The sequence below is a fragment of the Neophocaena asiaeorientalis genome, unplaced genomic scaffold (genome assembly GCF_003031525.2).
Source record: "Neophocaena asiaeorientalis asiaeorientalis breed wild unplaced genomic scaffold, Neophocaena_asiaeorientalis_V1.1 scaffold134, whole genome shotgun sequence".
NCBI classification, from domain to species: domain Eukaryota; kingdom Metazoa; phylum Chordata; class Mammalia; order Artiodactyla; family Phocoenidae; genus Neophocaena; species Neophocaena asiaeorientalis.
The window spans coordinates 26,574,146-26,588,840 of record NW_020185339.1 but is presented as its reverse complement, the minus strand read 5'-3'; positions in this window follow the sequence as shown (position 1 = coordinate 26,588,840).

Genomic DNA, 14,695 nt, shown 5'->3' with positions numbered 1-14,695 from the left:
AGGGAGGAGCGTGCCTGGGAGAGACTCCTGTGGTCACAGGGGTGGAGAGATCTCTGGGACTGGAGGGGGAGACAGGCTGGAGATGGGAGCTCCTGCCTGGGTCACATCGCCCCTTCCAGGCCTCCTGCCTCCCAGGCTAGACCTCCGTCCTACACAGTGGGCATTTCTGGCTCCACTGGGGCACAGGAATCTGCCCCGAGGGCACGAGCCTATCCTCAGGCTGGATCCCAGGCTCTGATGCTGGGGGTGGGCTGCTGAGACACTTCTGGGTGATGGGGTCACTGCAGGGGTGTCTGTGCAGTGTTTCTAGGGTAAGTTTGGGTACCTGGGCAGTCTCCCAACCCCTCCTGACACATGCTTCCCCTCCCCCATGCAGCGCCCACCTGCCTCCCTGACCTGGTATCAGCACCCTGCCCGCCCCAACCCTGACTACCCCCGTGTGCTCTGCGGGGACGGGGGAGGGCAGACAAAGGCATATGGGCCCTGCTGGTGCCAAGATAGCAGCAGACATGTCATGTACGTCCCCAGTGCTTTACATGGATTAGCTCCTCTAATCCTCCCGACACTCATCCTTCGCAGAGGCTTTAATTCTCATCAGCCCCTGTTTACAGAGGGGGAAGCTGAGGCTCGGAGGGGTTGAGTGTCTGGTCGGTTGATAGCAATTTATAAGTAATGGATTTGAACCCAGACAGTTGGAATTATGAGTCCTTCCTCTTGTCTTAGCCTCTAAGCTAGGTGACTCCTGGAAAGGGCAGTGGGACAGAAAAGGAAGCTATCTTCTTACCATCCGGGGCTCGATTCCACCTAACTGTCTTTAAGCTGGATGCTCAATTCTCCAGAGCACCTTTGGATAACTTAAGTCTGCTATTCCTTGCTGACCTCCGTCAGCCCTTGTGTTTTGACAAGTCACGGTCCCTGGCTTCGAGGCTGGCCCTGCAGGGCGGTCTCTGGGGTCCGAGCACTGGGTGGCCTTCCTTGCGGGTGGCCTGGCTTCTTGGAAGCACGGAGGGCGTGCTAACCTTGGACGCCGCGTGTGGGGAGAGGAATGTGGTCCCACCTGCTGCTTCCTCTCTGGCCCAGAAGTCTTCCTTGGGTGCAGTCACAGAGGTGTCTTTGGCTGTCACAGCTCCGACTGCTGAACAGGAAGTGCAGCAAAAAAGCCCCAAACATAACTCCATGGAAGCACCCAGACCCACCTTCCTCCCCTTCTCCTTCCCTACCCTAGCTTCACGCATGCCTCCCTCCACCCCTGAGTTAGCATCCTTGGGGGTCCACTGTACAGGCCTCTGACTTTGCACCCTAACCGAGGACCTGACATAAACCCTCTCCTGGCCTTGATACGAGCCCAAACTTCCTAGGGGTTCAGGCCCCCAGGGGGCAGGAAGCCTGGCAGGGGTTAGGAGAGGGAAGGTGGAGGGTGGGCGAAAATTTCAGTCTCTCTGGGGTATGTTTGGGTACCTGGGCAGTCTCCCAACCCCTCCCGGATCTACTCACAGACAAACCTTCTTGGGGCTTCTGGTGGGGCATGAGCTTGGGTGAGCCCAGCTGGAGACAGCGTCTTGTGCCCCTTAGGGATTCTGGAGCCCTGTCCTGCTTGACCCTTACAAGTCCAGGGACAGAAATCTCCATCCCCCACCTTCCACCGCGAGTCCACCTCCTTTGCCCCTGGTCCCCTGTAACTGGCGACAGGAGGCAAATCCTGATCATCCAGGAGGCCGAGTAAAGGTGGAAGTGGGACAGGCGCTGGCCAGAGGTAAGAATGGGGGAGGCTTGGGCCCCTGAAATTGGTCCTCAGAGAAGCAAGAGGGAGTTTTCTTATTTTCTCTACTTCCTCCTTCCTTCTATTTCTCTCTCCAGGTCACTACCCCCCAGCAGCTGATGTATCTCCTGCTCACTCCCATCCACCTCTTGTTTCTTGCCTTCCTGCCTGCCTGTCCCCCTGGGAGAGTCCTGGTCCAGGGCTCCTCCATCTCTCAGCCCTGGGATAAGAGAGGCACCCTGGCCCCGCAGCCCGGCTGGATGGCGTTATGGGAATGGCACGCCCGTGTCACAGTTTCAGTGCCTCGTCTGTGTGTTTTCCCCCTTTGGCCCAGGCAGGCCTGGGATAATGCAAGACAGCAATGCATAGTTGCTGGATGAATGTGCCAGTGAGCACATCCTAGCCTGCCTGAGGCTCTGGGGCAGGACATGGCTCTTGGCGAGACAGACAGGGACTCCGGGCGAGGAAGACTCTTAGCCTCACCCCAGGGCATGGTGGGAAGGCCGGGCCACTTCTCCAGGAATCTTCCCATATGAACCTGCTTAGGTTTTCTGCCCCTCTCTCCTCCTCGCTCCAAAATGCACACCCACACCTATGCCCTCGCCTGGGTCAGTGCCCTCTCTCTTTGTGCAATCTGTGGCTTGGTGGAAAGAATTTCTGAGGGTCCCAGAACTGGGGACTGGGAAGCTGAGAGTAGACTGGGAAGGGCTGCGGCCAAGAAAGGGGGACCAATAGCAAGGATGGAGACATTGAAAACTGTGCCTGTGAAGCTCCCTCCACGTGCCAGGCAGGCTGTGGAGACACGGGAGAGGCACTGACCCGGGGGAAGGTGTTTGGGGCAGTGAGCAAATGCTTCAAGGAAGAGGAAGACGTGTCCAGGAAGGGTGTGGGGAGGTTCTTTGAGGCTAAGATGGCAGCAAACCGTTCGTGTAGGACGGTGACGATGACGGGAGCCAGCGTGGCTGGGGTGTCAGAGGTGCTACGGAGCTCAGGGGAGCAGCAGCTTCCTCGGGAACCCAGGAAGGCTGCAATGCAGGCATCTCATCACTTGGCGTAAAGTCCTTCAGTGGCTCTCCGTGGATTAAGGTCTAGAAGATTCCTTGGAATGTCAAACAAGATTCTTTGCACCTGCTGCCCTTCTTCCTCTCTGTGTTTCATCTCCTCATGCTCTCCTTCTCTCCACAGGCCCTGCCCGTTCCCACCCCCACCAAACTGGCCCCGTTTCCCTGAACCTGACGAGCGACGTCATGTGTCCGTGCTGGCGCAGATACAGAACACTTCCACCGCCGTGTACAATTCTATCAGCCAGTGCTGATCTGCAAAGAAGGCATCCGAGATGGGCCAGGAGGCTGCAGAGCCCTGGAGGCTGTGGACTGGTCCAGGATAGACCAGGGGGCAGCACGGGGATGCTGCCAGAGCTGGTTTCTGGTCTGGGCTCTGCTACTCACCAGCTGCGTGGTTTGGGGCCAAACGCTTGGCCTCTCTGGGCCTTAGTAGCTTGTAAAATTAGATTGTACTGGATGATTTGAATTTTTTTTAATTAAAATTTTTTTTTCCAGTTTGGTTCGACAAATGTTCCTCCCAGTGTGGTCAGTCCCATTGTTATGCCAGGTACTCAGTGGTTTCCAGTGTGATCCAAGGTCTCTAGCCAAGCAGTGCTCTGGGGATGTCAGGCAGCTATGGGCATTCTGTACTGAGGGCAGGCCTCTGGGGTCAGGGAGAGGTAAACATAGGCTAATTACACTTTCCTGCCCTCACAACACTTAGCCCATTTGTGATGATTTGTTGGTTGCTTACTTGTGCCTGCCTACCCTGTGAAGCTCTGTGAGCCCGGGGACCACATGGTGGTTTTATTCCTTGAGGTTCCAGGGCCTGGCACAATGCCTGGCATGTAGTAGGTTCTTGATGACTATTCCCTTCTGGAATGAGTAAAAGGCCACCCTTCCACACCGGGCACTTGTTATGTGATATTGCAACACAGGATGCAACACCAAGAGCCTCAGATGGTGTAGAGTGACAGACCCCAGGTGGGTCGTGGAGCCAGACGCTGGGCCCTCCGCTTGGGGTGGCACACGTCCACTGGTGGGGACTCGCAGAGGCCTGGCCTCCCGCTGCTTTAGCTCCTGCTTAGCACAGGGAGGGGACTCTGATGCCCTCCTGTCACGGCCAGGTGCCTCAGGTGGACGAGAAGATTCACGGTCCTTCTTGCAAAAGAAGGAGGCAGGAGGAATCCTCCCTAAGCTGGCAGAAGCCCCATTAGGCTTAGACTTTGGTCAGGCATGCATTTGGGGCAGGGCAGGGACCGAGCCATAAGCTGCCCAGGTACCTCTCCTTCCATGTAGGGTAGGTACCTCAGCCCCTGCCCAGCTGTGTGGGTGCTCGGCTCATGTCAGTGACATCCGGCGGGGTTGCCAGGCCTGCTTCTGGGTGGAGGGGGCAGGAAGGAGGATTGCACAAACGGAAACTGGCAGGAGGCCCCACTTCCGCCAGCTGCTCCCAGGGAGGGCCCCTTGGCGGCAACGGACCCCCGTTCCCCGGGAAACACTGCACCTTCTCGCCTCCTTCCTCCCCGGGAGGAAATGCCAGGTCCCAGCAACAGGGGACTCCTAGTGGCCTCCTGCCCACTCTCCATCCACCCACTGTGGCCGCTTAACCCACGAGGATGGTTCCTCCTAAGAGCCCTCATTTCTCAGGCCTCAGACACTCAGCTTTCTTCTTCCCTCCTGCACGGTCCTCCCTCCTGGCTGCCTCTGAGCTTTCATGCTGGCCACTCAGCCAGCCTGCCTGCCCCTTTCCTCCAGGAAGTCTTCCCAGATAGCCCCCTTCCTTGTCTTTGTTGGGGAGAGCTCTCAATAGCAGCCTCTGTGGTGGCAGGACTTTGTTTTACCCACTGTTCCGTCACAGCTGGCATATAGTAGGTGCGCATGGAAATAGTTGTTGAGTTAAAACATGGTGTGTCCTCTATTATTTAGCACTTGTCTCCATGGCTCTCTTAGGCAAGGGTCTCTTTCCTCCAGCACCCTCCCCCATTAGACAGGATCTGGGGACCCGGTTTCCCCTCCAGTGAGTCCCCCCGCACCTGGAATCCTGGTCACTGGAGAAACCGCCAACCTTACCTACCGCGGCCAACTGTGCCTTCATTCAGGAAATGCTGTCTGCACTTCTCCTGGGCGCCTATCCCTGTGCTGAGCAGTGGGGCACATACAAAGATCAGGGTGGCAGGGTGGTGACTTGGGTGTTCTCCCCACATTACCGGCCCCTCTGCTTCCCAGTCCAGCTCTTTCTGAACTCTGGAATCTCTTTCCATCCAGCTGCTGCCTCCAGGTCAGCTGCCTGGCTGGTTCCAGCCACCTCACCCTTCCATTCCTGGCACTGCACGCAGCTATTTAGGAGGTGTCCTCTTCCCTGGGGCTGCTTTCAGAGGGACTGGAAGGCCAGGGTGGCTGACAAAGGCAGGATGGGGGAGTTGTGGGGCATCTGGAGATGCTTATTTGTAAGCCCTGACTGCTCCCTGAGCTTCAGCTGCTGCTTTATCTGTCCTGATAATAGACCAAAACCATATTCTGCTCCCTGCGGAGCCATCAGTGCCTGGCCTTTGCAAGCTTGCCAGGATGGCAGTAGCCCAGGGTGGTGCTGACACAGGCTGGACGGCCCCAGGAGGCTGCGGCCCTGTGGGTAGCCACCAACACGCAGACCACCCCCCAATGCAGGGATGTCCCCCTCATCCAGTGCTCCCCAGTGCCCATACGGGGCACACGGGAGACCCTCAGGATGGATCCTGAGGACTGATGTTTGAGCGATGATGGTTTATTCATCTTTGTATCCGTAGCACTGAGCACAATGCCGGGCATACAGGAGGAGCTCAGGGGTTGAACATTAAGCACTCAACACCTGTTTTTCAGGATCTACCACGTGCAGGCAGCTGTGTCCTCTCCCTCTCCATCCTTCCATCTCCTTCCTCCAGCACCTGCTGGGGATCTCCTGATGCAGTGAGATGTGGGGAGTCTCCAAGACAGCTATGAAAGGTCAGTCCAAGGCCAGCCCTGCCCACTGTGTCTCTGGGAGAAAAGGAGGAGGAAGTCCTTCCATATGTCCCCATAACTCAGATTAGTACCCAGGCTTACAGAAAGCACTCCAACTGGTGACCCAGTTTCATCTCCCCAACACTGCTTGGCAGGCCAGGTATCCCTGCCCCCTCATCGTGCAGAGCTGTGGGATTGGCACCTGGATCTTCTGCCTCTAAATGCAGCCCTCAGCCCAGGCTTCCTCCTGTTGATTAGAGTCTTTTTTTTAAAAAAAATAAATTTATTTTATTTTATTTATTTTTATTTTTGGCTGCGGTGTGTCTTTGTTGTTGCACGCGGGCTTTCTCTAGTTGCAGCGAGCAGGGGCTACTCTTTGTTGCGGTGCACGGGCTTCTCACTGCAATGGCTTCTCTTGTTGTGGAGCACGGGCTCTAGGTGCGCGGGCTTCAGTAGTTGTGGCACGCAGGTTCTAGAGTGCAGGCTCAGTAGTTGCGGCGCACGGGCTTAGTTGCTCCGCGGCATGCGGGATCTTCACGGACCAGGAATACGAACCCGTGTCCCTTGCGTTGGCAGACGGATTCTTAACCACTGCACCACCAGGGAAGTCCCGACTGGAGTCTTAGTTCCTGAGTTAAGCTCTGAGGTTCTGGGGGAAGCTGGGAGGAGCTGGGGCTGGGAGAGGGGTGGATGAGCCGGGGTGGGGATGGATCAGGGAGGGGTAGGGAAAGGAAGGTGGGGTGAGGAGAGAGGGAGCAGGGTGCAGGGCTGGAGTCCCCCCCGCCATGGCCTGGGCTGCTGGATGGAGCAGGACCGACCAGTGGGAGTCTGACGACCTCAGCTCCTCTCTGAGGTGGCCTGTTGCCTCCTGACTGGGCAGACAGCGCTGGGCGAGATTGGGGCCAAATCAGTGTTTCGTAGCGGGTGATTCCTCTATGTGGGGTTTATCTTCCTGGGTCATTGTTCCGCACTCTGAACTTAGCAGGGTAATAGCAGCCTGGACTGGGGCTCCTGCCTGCCCGCTGGCCCCAGAGCCCTGCAAACAGATGGCGACAGATGAGGGAGAGGAAGGTAGGATCAGTCAGGAGCGGCACGCCTGCCGCCCCATCCCGGGTCACTGCAGGTGTGTGTGTCCGTAGCCGTGTGGGGTGGCTGCCCTCCAGGCAGGGCCTCACAGCTGCCCAGATCCCGGGACCCTCACAGACCCCCGTACCTCCTCCCATTCCTGCCTGAGCCCCCAGAGACCCACCCCCTCTCTAGCCTCTGATATACCTTACTCAGCTTTCTCCTGCAGCTTGCTCCTTTTCCTCTATCCTCAGGAAGCCCAAAAGGGAGAGGGCAGCTCTGCTGGCCCAGGACACCCCCTGCCCCCAGTGTGAGGTACAGAGCTTCCCGTTCATGTGGCTTTCTAAATTGCCATGACCACCCACGTGGCAGGAGCTACTTCTAGATTACAGTTGAAGATGCTGGGGCTCTGGGGGGTTAAAGGACTTATCCAAGGTCACCCAGCGTGGTAGACAGAATAATGGACCCCCCAAATGTCTTGGAACCCCCAAATGTCTATGTCCTAACCCCCAGAGCCTGTGAATATGTTACCTTCCATGGCCACAGACTTGGCCGACATGAATAAATTAAGCCTCTTGAGATGGAGAGATTACCCTGAATGATTACACTGGGCCCAATGTAATCACAAGGGTCCTTTAAATGTGGGAGAGGGTGTCGGGAGAGTGATGCTGTGAGAGAGACTCCTGTTGCTTTGAAGACGGAAGGGGACCAAGGAAGGTGGGTGGCCTCTAGAATCTGGAAAAGGTGGGGAAGTGATCTTCCTCTAGTACCTTCAGAAGGAGCGCAGCCCTGCTGGCACCTTGATTTTAGCCTGTGGAGACCCATTTTGGACTTCTGATCTCCAAACCGTAAGACAGTGACATTGCATTATTTTAAGTCGCTAAGTTCATGGTTACAGCAGCAGCAGGAAGCGAATACACCCAGAAGGTAGCAGAGCTTGGATCTGAACCTAGGACTCAGCTGGTGCCCCGCTCCCTTCCACCTGCTGGGGAGCTCAGAAAAGTGCTTAGAAACATACCTCCAGTAGATCATTTCTTGGGGGTTCAAGTAAGGCAGGGCATGTGCTAGCCATTAGGGCTGGGGTTGTGGAGGGGGTTACAGTGTTAAAACCAATGCGGTCCCCACCCTTAGGACACGCGTAGCCTGCCTGCTTCTGCACTCTGCGTGGTTTCTCTGTCCTGGGTGCTGGTCCTTCGAAGCAGGGAGCGGGTGGGATGGGAGGGGGTGTCTGAAGTCTGTCTCCTCTGGGGCCCTTGGAGGTCTGTGTGTCCATCTCAAGTCAGGGGGCGATACCTGTGTGTCTGGGTACCTGGTTGTGGAAGGATCCGGGGACCCTGCCCTTCAGATGTGTGTGGAGGGGCATCCCAGATCCTGTGGACCCTTCTGGGCAGTGTGTTTGTTCAGGCCCTTTGTGAGTGTGTGTGTGCGAACATGTGAGTGGGCAAGTGTGTGAGTGCGTGAACGTGTACTTGGGGCAGTGTGGGCCTGCTTTCTCCTCGGTGTGTGCGCACAGGTGAGTGAGCGAGTGTGTGTGAGCTGCGCTGGGGGAGGGGCGGCTCCCTGCACCTTGCCAGCATTACCTCACCCGTGTGACACAGCCACTAATGACTGTTTGCCATTGTCCGTGTGGCAGTGGCATCGCCTGCATTAATGACAGTCTCTCCTGCCTAATGACCTGGCTTCTGCCCCCTCGTTCAAGGGCAACAGGAGCACTGAGCCCACGGCTGGAGAGATGTTGACGAGCTCAAAGCATTTCCCGCTGGGGTGTCAGTGGGGGTGGGGAGGAGCATAAGTCCCACCCTCCCCCACAGTCCTCCGGGGTGCCAGTGGGCTGGGAATTTCAGCTGGCTGATGTCATTTCTGGGCAGGAAGACCCAGGTCTGGGCCCTGCCCTCCGTCTCTGCCTGGGCAGGGCAGCTGCTGCCTGGACCCAACATTGCTTCCTGCTGCCCCTCCCCACAAGGTGCCCTTGACCCACATTAGCTCCCATAGACAGGAGTCTGCCCTCCTGTCCCTCCTCACCTCTGCCGATGAAGAGAGCCTCTCTGAGCAAGCCTGTCTGAGCAGCTGGTCTGGAGCTGCCCCTGGGGAGTCGAGGGGGCTTCTGGGGCAGCCCAGGAGTTCGCAGCATCCAGGGCAAGCTACCCTCTGGAGTCTCACTGCTGAAGCCTCATTGGCTGACTGTACCAAACTGTCTTTTATGATTGAAATGAAGTTAAAAGAACCTTCTGGACTCAGAAGGAGATGCTGGGGAGGGGCTGCTGGTCCCTTTCTGTGAGCCCTTAGCAGTTTGTTCATATTCCATCCTACTGATGCTTCCCACTCACAGGTCTGCCTCCTCCTACCATAAGTTTACCTAGATAAGCAGATAAACTTAGTCCTCCGCTCGTTTCAGTAGGGACTCACTAAAGAGTTTCTGGGTTAGTGAATGCACCCCTGAAACTAGCTGTGTGACTTTGAAGTGACTTGCCTCCAGGATGAGGCAAGTCCCAAAGGTGGGACTTGCCTCATCCTGATTTACACACGTCAACTCCGTTTCACTGTTGTGCCCATTTTACAGGTAAGGAAATCAAGGTCCAGAGCACTGAAATAAGCCCTCACAATTAGTGTAGATTCAATCCCACGTCAGTCTCTCCCTACATCCTACTGCAGTGGCTGAGGGACCCCAGTGTGTTGGCGGGGATACTGCATTAGTTCTCAGCCTAGTTCCAGAGGCCAGGAAGAGGGAACCTGATCTGGGAAGGGTTTGCAGTGTTCCAAAGTGAGAAGCTTCCCTTGAGGAAGAGCTGACCTATTCTAGATACTCCCCAGAGATTCCTGCTGGGATACAGACTTATTGTTGGCAATCAAGGCAAGAACTTGGTCATGGGGAGAAGCTGCTCATTGTTGGGAGTTTCATCACTGAGACTGCTTGATTATCAAGAGGAAAAAATTGCAGGAGGAGGGATGACTTAGATTTCAGAGTCTTTCTTGGCACTCCTTAAGGGCAGAAACTAATCCTCTTGCAAAATGGGCTGAATTAATACGGGGACCCACAACTAGTGACGACCATGAGATATATAGCTTAAAAAATTTTTTTTAATTCATTTAATTTATTTATTTTTGGCTGCCTTGGGTCTCTGTTGCTGTGCATGGGCTTTCTCTGGTTGCGGCGAGCGGGGGCTACTCTTTGTTGCGATGCGTGGGCTTCTCATCGCAGCGGCTTCTCTTGTTGCGGAGCACGGGCTCTAGGCGCACCGGCTTCAGTAGTTGTGGCACACGGGCTTAGTTGCTCTGTGGCACGTGGGATCTTCTCAGACCAGGGATCGAACCCGTGTCCCCTGTATTGTCAGGCGGATTCTTAACCACTGCACTACCAGGGAAGTCCCAAGATACGTAGCTTTATGAGAATATTTGCAAGGCAGCACATAAACGAGGGCAACTGAATACACGGAAAACTTTGGACCTAAGTCACTAGGCAACTGGGAATAAGTTGTGGTAAGAGCTGGGTGGGGTTGTTCAGGAAAGGCTTCCCGGAGCGGGGGTGTGTGGACCAGTTGAAGAAGGACAAGGCTTTCCTGGAGTAGGGGCAGACAGGGGGAACAGCAGGCACCTAGCATCCTAGTGATGTCATCATTCTGGAGCCAGCCTGTCCCCAGGAGCCATGCCTCAGAATGCTGGCTCAGTGACCTGGTACCCTGGGAATTTGCCCCACCTCCTGGGTGGGGACTGATCTGACACACATCTGCCCAGCCCAATTGGAGCCACTTCGAAATGACATAGAAATGTGGTGTGGGCTTGAGCCAGTTCCTCCTCTCCAGGAAGACTGGCTGAGTTTTGGCCTGTGGACCGTCCAGGTGGCTTCTCTTGGGACGTCTGTGGAGAGAGATGAGGGAGGAGTGTGGGGCCTCTGGGAGACTGAGGGAGATTCTGAGAAGTGGAGGGAGGATGCTAATAAGGCCTCCTGCCTCCTTCTCAGGGGCCAGGGTGCCGATAGTGATGATGATGACGGCAGACCTGCAGTCAGCCTGTCTCCCTGCGTGGCTGCTTTGGGCCTGGGCCCGGGCTTGGGGTGGCGGAGAGAAACCTTAGATTCACAGAGCTCCTGAATGGGAGGGACCCTTAGTCTACCCACTTCCTATACAGAGAGGGACCTGGAGGGCCAGGAGTTGGGAGGGGAGGATAGATTGTGTATGTGGGGGAGAGGGTGGGATAGACCCAGGATTTGAGGAAGAGGAACTGCTGTGGTTTTCGAGGCGTTCACTGCAGGGTGACCGGCACATCCCAGGCTGCGGTCCAAGGTGGGAACAGCAGACGTGCCTCGGGCAGTAGTGCTGGGCAGTGGTTGAGGAGGGAGAGGGGCAAATCCCGGGTGGCGCCCTGTAGGAGGGTCAGCCTGAGCAGGTAGAAGGGGTACGACTGGCTAGGGCTCCCTGCTGGGGAGAGGGAGGCATGCAGAGGGAGGCTGGCTGAGGTGAGAGTGCAATGGGGAGCAGACAGAGCACCCCGAGGGACAGAGCTGTCCGCCCAAACTGAGGGATTCACCTTTGAATCAAGAGGCAAATGGAGCCTCTGATGGCCCAGCAGGGCTCTGACTGCAGTCCTCGGACGGACGCAGATGACTCTTCACTCTGAGGCCTGGGATTTCCACCAGGTGTCCCCGTGCTGAGTCCAAGAGTGGCAGTTTATCCAACTAGAGCTGCGTGGAGGGGTCTCTTGACCCCAGAGGTGGATATCGTGGTGGGTGGAGGGGAGTTCTTGTGGGGGGCATCCTCGGGAGGAAGAGTTGAGGATCAATACTCAGGAGAGCCTTGGGACTAGGGTTGACACCTCTGGGGACAGCCTGAACCAGGACAGAGGCATCTATTTAGGGATTCATAGTCACTTTTAGCTGGCATTTAAATGCGTGCCTGTAGCACCCTCAAGAACGGCAATATTTGACCATCCGTCTCCCGCCCAGCAAGCTCTCCATGCTTCGAAATGGTAGCATCCTGTTCAGGGCCAGCGATTTGGAGCAGAGAGAAGCCGAAAGAGATGCAAATGGAGAGACTGACCCTTGGGGAGGAAGAGGGAGTCTCTCCTCCCCTTTTCTGTTGTCCTTTGGGGGTGGGTGGGCAATCGGGGGGCCTGGGAAGAGGAGCCGAGATGGGGCGTCACTAGCCAAAGGTGGCATCTGGAGGCTGGAGGACACTCGCGTCTCAGCCCCGTGGAGACGGCTCTGTTGTTGTCCCTTGAGGCCTTCCCGCCTTCTTGTCCTTGGGCTCTGTGCCCAACCCTTGCTGCCAGCGCCTGCTCCCTGAGCCAGCACCTGGCAAATGCAGCTATGAGATCATGGGGCGGGGTACGTTGGCAGGCGCCCCCATCTCCGTCGGAGCCGTGACAGTTGCTTGGTGGAGCCCTGGGCCCCATGCCTGTGTAACCTCCCTCCTGGCCTCATCCCCTTCCAGGAAAGTGGCTCCTCTAGCCAACCAGTGTAGCCTCATCCAGTTTGGTCTCCTGACTCCAACAAAGGTGGTACACTGACTCATACCATGGCATGAGGGCTTGAGGCTAGACTTCAAGAAGGACTTCCTACTCAGGAGATGGGATAATTAGGGACACATATTCATAAGTGGAGCAGTCCTCACTGAGGACTCACTCTGCGTCCTGGTAGTCTCAAGCTCTTTGATACATCTTGAGGGTCCAGTGGGGCTGGCCACTGGAGGACCAGGTGGGCTCCCAAGGGCTCACTCATCCCCTAGTTTAGTGTTCAGTGGTGAATAAGACAGGGTTCTTGAGGGCAAGAGATGGAGATCAAAGAGGCAGGAAAGATAAGAGGTGAGCTCACGTTCCAGAGGGTGGAAGTCAGCCGCGCAGAGGTGGGTGGGCCTGTTTGTCTGGCACCTCTTGAGTCAGAAAGGAAGCCGGCGCATCAGAACTGCAGAAAGAGGGACCAAGGTGAGACAGCGAGACCTCCTGACCTTCAGGGCTGTGTGTCACTGGCACACGAAGGGCGCGTTCTCTGGGGAGAGAGGGCACTTTGAAGGCTCAGTCTGGAGGTGAGGGGGATGGATGATCTGATTTGGGGGTCTTTGTGCAGGAGTTTGTGTGTGTGTGCATGCGTGCGCACACATATGTGTGTCCACAGTCTCTAGTGGTACATTTTCTGCCCCAGCTCTCCAGTGCATCTGTGTTTTTGTACCACAGGAACCCAAGGGAGAACAACCTCTCTGCTGACGGTCCGGAATGTACTCTATATTTGGGTGCAATGCTGACTTGATTGGGGACCATTCTTGTTCCCCAAATGTCCTCCAGTTGGGCAGACCACTTATTCTAGTCCTGACACCCTCACCTTACCCTCAGGATGTTTTCTCTTCCCCTTCTTCAGGGACCCCCATTCCCTTCCCCTTCCCTGAGGAGGCGCTGGGGCCTGGGCTTTTAGCTTGTGCTGGACATGTCCTGGACCTTCCCCCCTGAGCCCACAATTCCACCTTGACTCATTCACCCCTGTGTTCCAGCTTCCATAGGACTGGACCCACTGCAGTGAGTCCACATGTACAGCACGGGTGTGTGGAAAAGAAGGATGCATGGGCCATCCTCGGTGTGTAACTGGGGCCAACCCTCAGTGTGCCCTGTCAAGTGCCATGTTGACTACTGGCCCCTGTCTGCTCTTGGTTTCCAAGCCTGTGCCCCATGGCTATGGGTCTGGGATCAGATCCTATGTTTTAAGGCCCAGTGGCAACACACACAGTCAGAATCCTAAGATGTCAGGGCCAGGTGGGACCCTAGAGACCATCAAGGCTCATCTATCCTTCATTTACAGACAAGGCATCCCCCAGAGAGGGAAAGGACTTGCTCAAGGTCACACAGTAATTTGGAGGACACTGCAGGCCTCCCCATGACACGGCCCTCTCCACCATGTACATTGCCTCCCTAATTTTGACCAGCCTTTCTCTCTCTGTCTCTTTTTTCTCTTGTCTGTAGTTTTCTTAGACTTTCCCCTCTCAAGCTCGCCCATCCAGACCCTGCCATTCCTGAAGGCCTAGCCTGGTCCTCCTCCACTCCGGAACCAATGCGATTACTCTCCGCTACCTTCCTCTGCACTTCTGGCAGAATGTCCTGCTAATTCCCACTCCCTGATTGTCTGTAACACAAATGAATGCTTTATTACTTGATGCTCTAATGACCTGGGTTCCAACCAGGCTCAACAGCTTCCTGACTGTGTAACCTTGGGCTAGTTACTTAACATTCTTAATCCTCCGTTTTCTCATCTGTAAAATGGGGGCAGATGTTAGAGCCTGAGCGAACAGCCGAAGCTCAGAGGGCTCGACTGGGAAAATGGCAAGATTGCCATCCGAAGCGTAGTGGGTGTGGGCGGGGTGGTGGCAGAAGGCGGGCAGGGGCCAGGTCGTGGGGCACCTCTGCAGGGGGAGGTTCTGCTCTTGGCAGTGGGGAGCCCTTGAGGCCTCTTTGGAAGGGAAGTAACCAATCCCCACCTGGAGTTTGGAGTGGCTGTGAAATGGAGTGGAAAGGGCACGGGCTTTGGAATTGGCAGATCTGGATTTACGTTTCAGCTCTTGCACTGGTTAGCTGTACGATGCCACACAGTTTGCTAGATCTCTCTGGGCTTCCTCTTTCAGTCCGTAAAATAAGAATGATATCTTCTCCATAGATGTAATGGGAGGATTAAATGAGAAAACATCTATAAATTGCTCAGCTTGGAGTCTTGCCCTTAGTAAGTGCTTAATGAGGAGTAGCCGTGATGACTGTTGTGGCCGTCATCATCCACCAGCTCGTGTCCACCTGCATCCTGGTCTGGCTTTGTCCCTGGGTCTGTCTGGCCCCCGGGTTACAGGATCATTCCTCACTTTCCAGCTCGGAAGATTCCCAA